The following is a 5,134-nucleotide window of genomic DNA, read 5'->3' as shown; positions in this document are numbered from 1 at the left end:
GCCCCCCATGAACGAAAGTACACAAAACTTGGCATGCATTCGGAGGGTGTCATAATGATCCTACACTTTCAATTTCGTGCAGTTTTGACCATGTCAGCCAGAGATATTGTGATGAAAACACCTAAATTTTTGCTTTTTAATTTTTAACTAGGTGGCGCTATACATGAAATAAGTGGTAATGGGATGGGTTGACATGGCCCCTTGAGATCAACATACAAAAAAAAGGTGGACCTCCTAGGCCCTACGGTTCTCGAGATATTCACAGAAAACTGTCTCCGGCCACCTACAGGCCAGTTGGTGTATAGTAACATAAATTAATTTATTGTGTGGCCCCCCATGAACGGAATTCCACGAAACTTGGCGTGCATTCAGAGGGTGTCATAATGATCCTACACTTCCAATTTCGTGCAGTTTTGACTATGTTAGGTCACAGATACCTGCGATTACAACACCTCATTTTTACTTTTTTGGGTTTAACTAGGTGGCGCTATACATGAAATGAGTGGTTATGGAATGGGTTGACATGGCCACTTGAGATCAACTTACCAAAAAAAATGGTCCTCCTAAACCTTACGGTTCTCGAGATATTCACAGAAAACTGTGTCTGCCCTACCCTCCTTTCGGGGGGTGCAGTCCAGCGGGGGGGCTACAGATCAAAACGAAAAACGATGGTTCCATGCTATCCATATGGGGTTACATGCCCACCAAGTTTCGTCTACCCCGGTCTTTCAGTGTCCCGGGACTCATTGACAGAAATTTGGGCATGCGAAAAAAAAAAAAAAAAAAAAAAAAATCTGACTAAACCTATATGACCGCCGCTTCGCTGCGCGGCGGTCATAATAAAACCATGCCAATCTCTAGGTATGGTGAAGGGTATGTGATGATGTGGGGCTAATAGGAATTTACTGTACATTTCATGGCACATAGTGATTACAGTGTAACACAAAATACCCGATTTTTAATGCACGAAGATCAATTTCCAAAAGATGATTTTTTTAATCCCTCTTTTTAGTCAACTTTAGCATGCGTGTATTCACGTAAACTTAGCGCTGTATCTGTCTATCTGTCTGTCTGTCTGCATGCCAGCGAACAATGAAAACACCTGTTCGTCCTTTGTGTTGTCCGTCTCCATGTGAACAACGGGTGCATTCAGGAATCTGACGTTGGTTCGAATGAACTTAGCATTGAAGGGCTGCGGTACATTGTGCGTCTTGAGAAGTTGGCTCTCTTCGGGAGATCGTGTGGCATATTTGTGGTCTTGGGAAACCTTATCAGGTGGAAATCTGTCGGGTACGTTCTCATCGAATATCCTGAAAGTGTTGGGGCTGCAACAGACGGAAAACATTTGTTCTCTGGCATCCTGCTTCTGATTAAGGACCACTTAACGCAATCGTTTGTCTAATTGAACAAACGAACTGGCCAGATATCCAACAAATTGGTCAAGGAGATAATATTTAAAATGACCAGATAATTTAAATATAATTACTCGCATTAGCCTAATGATTGAGTTCCATTTCTATGATGCAACGATGATTATACTCACTGGACGTAGTCGTGCACCTTCTTTTTGCGCGGTAAAAATATCTCCGCATGTTGGTGCATGGCTGCAGTAGGCTAGGGATCTGAGTGGGGTAACCTAGCTAACTGTAGTTTTGCATTCATGAAACTTTTGTTTAGGTCACTATTGACATGTTGCCATGCAACATCTGTTGACAAGCACTTCATTCCAATTTCGTCACAACTTCACCCATAGACTCTATGAGTTCACTTAATTTGGTCGAGAACAGCTTGTGGCGCATTCACAACGAAAGCGCTGGGTTTGGTGAACAAAAAAGTCCTTTAATCTCAACATGTTTTACAGTAAATCAAGTAAAGTCTAGTAAGTAAATAAGATGATGAATGAACACTTTTACATTTCATTCTCATCACAGTATGTCATTTTTTTCCGTGTGACATCTCTCAGATGCTGAGCTGGTTTATGGGCAGGGCACTGATACTTCCCAGCCGTGTTCCTGGTGTTCTGCAGTCTTCTCGCCAGCCACATCTGTCTCCTTTGATCTCCTGAGCCATTTTCTCCTGGACTAACACGTAACTCAATTACAGGACATCAGGCCAATGCCTGCCCTCCAACACACACACACACACACACACACACACACAAACACACACATAGCCTACACAATGAAAAGTTTCATGGCAACAGCACACTTACACATTGTATGCATTCTGTGTCTAGAATTTAAACTGACTGCATAATTTTCCTTTATTTTCAAAGTGTTCTGCGAGATCATTTAGAAGCCGGCATAGCCGAGATATCACCCCCCCCCCCCCGGATGGCTCTGAACGTCTGACCTCTGGTTTCTGGTTTTCTGACCACTTTCACTGCAAGAGCTTCTGATGAAGCTGAGCTATTTGGGAAATGAAAAATAAAAACTTGTGTTGGCTAATGTTTGCCACAGACGCTGCGTGGCTACAGCCGCATCTCCGCCATCTATACTGGCCCTGGCATACGGTATTTTGACATCTGCTCCGGATTAAAGGCGGATGATGCCCAACAGATCCTGGGCACATGACAATGGGATGTTGTGTTCCCATTATGATACCAGATTGTTTTGGGAAACTCACTTATCTCTCCTCTTTGTGATGCAGATGGACATTCACTTGTGGTGTCTGCTACCAGTTTATTTTTTGTTAGCCGGGTATAATAGTTTGTAGTGGTGAGATGCACATCAATCATATATATATATATATATATATATATATATATATATATAGAGAGAGAGAGAGAGAGAGAGAGAGATATATATATAGATATATAGATATATGTTAACCTATTTATAAGAAAATGCTCTGTGTTCTACTGGTCTACTGTGTTTGACTGACCAATCAAATCAACTGTTTTGGAAGTCAATCATCAACATGTTTGACTGACCAATTGAGGCATGCTTATTGTGTCATCCTTAGATCAGGGTAGCCTGGAAATCCAGACCCAAATCCTCGCTGAGCAAATTCAAATAGTGCTCCCGCGAGAACTCTGGATTTCCAGGGTAATATCAGGGACCTCTCCCATGAGTCAGGTCCTCTACGTCCCCAGTCACAGACAGCCTACCTGTGCTGTGTCAGCAGACAGGTGTGTCAGGTGTGTGTATGCCAACCGGGTGAGCAGGACCGCAGCCACTACTTCAGACTGAATTCGTTCTGAATTAGAGTCCAGAGGAAATTAAGAGTACCACACAAAGTAAAACTTATTGTCTAAAAATGTTGACTTTGACACAAGATGTTTTTTTCTTTATCAAACTGTATTACAGAGAACTACTGTAAATGCAGTGGAAGAACTACAATTTCTATACACAAATATATAATATTTGAATAAAATTAAAATAAAATTCAAAATATCATATACATTTATATGCATTGATAACATATTACATTTTAATTAGTAAATAGTATATATTTACAAATATTTACACAGTGTGTGAGGATAGAAGGCAACTCGAGAACATTCAGATATGAAAACAACATTGTTGTTGAACAGTTGCCCCATGACCCCCTCGCCTCCTCCCTCTTGTTCTTGCCTGAGAGGATTCTGTTGCCCCCAGCCCCCATGGACAGCAACAGTGTGTGTGTGTGTGTGTGTTTTTATCATTAACGCTGGCGGCTGGAGCGCTGTGTAGCACTGCTGATTACCCTGTCTGATCCTGGGGATTAGATGGAGCTGCAGTTCATGCCACAAACAGCACAGCACTATATGAGTGGAGGGATGGGGACCGTGGTGTTCAGAAGGCCTGGCAAAACAACAACAACAACAAACATATATAAAATAGAATGAAAAATAATTAAACAGATGAATGAATGAATGAAAGAATGGATGGATGGATAGATGAGATTTATAGATAGGAATGCATATTTGATAGGGTGAATGTGTGAGTAAATGATGGACACACAAGAGGGACAGAACAAATATCACATTTATGTTGTTTAGGGATATACAAATGAATGAATGAATAAGTGAGTAAACAATGGACAGATGGCATACACAACACAACACACCCATTTCATATAGACCCTTTCAACAATAAAAACAAAAACAATGCTTGAACGTTCTATTTGGGCCCCAATCTATTTCCTCTGCATTAAGATAACATATGGAATGTTAAAAAGAAAGCCAACTATGATGCTGATAATGGAACTCTCTTGAAAGGGTCCATACGTAGTTTTTTCCCCCTCACATTGTGGCACTGCGTTGCCTCTGTCTCAGCCTTGGTCAGTCAGTCTGCTGTCTGGCCGCGCTATAGCTGGGCTTTGGTGCACCAGCGCTGGGCTCAGGATCAGCCTCCGCTCTAATCTCACTGCTGCCAGCTTAGAGAATTCCAGCCCGGCCGCCTGCTAATGAGCAAGCAGCTAGGCCCGCCACCACAGAGAGAGGAGCATGCTGGGAAAATAAAAGAAGACCCAGTCCTTCCTTCCTGTCTGTGTGGATCTTAAGCTGTCTTTCTTTTTTTTCTCTCTTTCACTCTTCTTCTTTCCCTCAGTTTGTCTGTACAAACAAGGAAACTGACTAGCTTTTGGCTAGCAATTTAATAGATAGAATCATCATCTCAATAATTTAATAATTTCTAATAATTTCGAAGAATCTGCAAGATGTAAGTAGCTCGAGGGAAGAAGCACAAGTGAATGAGAGTCCTCTGGCTTTCATCGACTGTCGTGGTGCAGGTTATTTTTAGACTGCTAGAAGTGTAGTCCTGACTCGCTCGGCCTCTCTCTCTCTCTCTGTCTATTTCTTTTTTTTTCCTTTTTCTCTGTCTCCCTGGTTCTCAGGACAGTCTGTGTGGCAGCAGAGGTGCATTGTGGGTAAAACCTGCCTAATATACAGAATGTGAGTGTACTCTCGTATTCTCTGGCTGTTATAGCTCTTGTGTGTGCACTAGCTCAGCGCTGCTGTAAAAAAACTCTGTGTGGACAGCAGAGATAAGATGCTCAAGGAAACACCTGCAGTTTAACCATGCAGTTTGTGGTCGGTGACACTTCATGATACAATATAAATGATACACAGTATATACAACAAGTCATATTAAAATACTGATTTTTTTATTTCTATGTGCATTTTTCGGGTAACATTTTGGCAAGTTCCATG

Source organism: Alosa pseudoharengus, unplaced genomic scaffold, assembly GCF_046254945.1.
Source record: "Alosa pseudoharengus isolate Yale_2024_CS ecotype anadromous, Long Island Sound unplaced genomic scaffold, YU_APseudo_1.1 YU_APseudo_1.1_scf_1, whole genome shotgun sequence".
Classification (NCBI taxonomy): domain Eukaryota; kingdom Metazoa; phylum Chordata; class Actinopteri; order Clupeiformes; family Clupeidae; genus Alosa; species Alosa pseudoharengus.
This window is presented reverse-complemented; position numbering follows the sequence as displayed.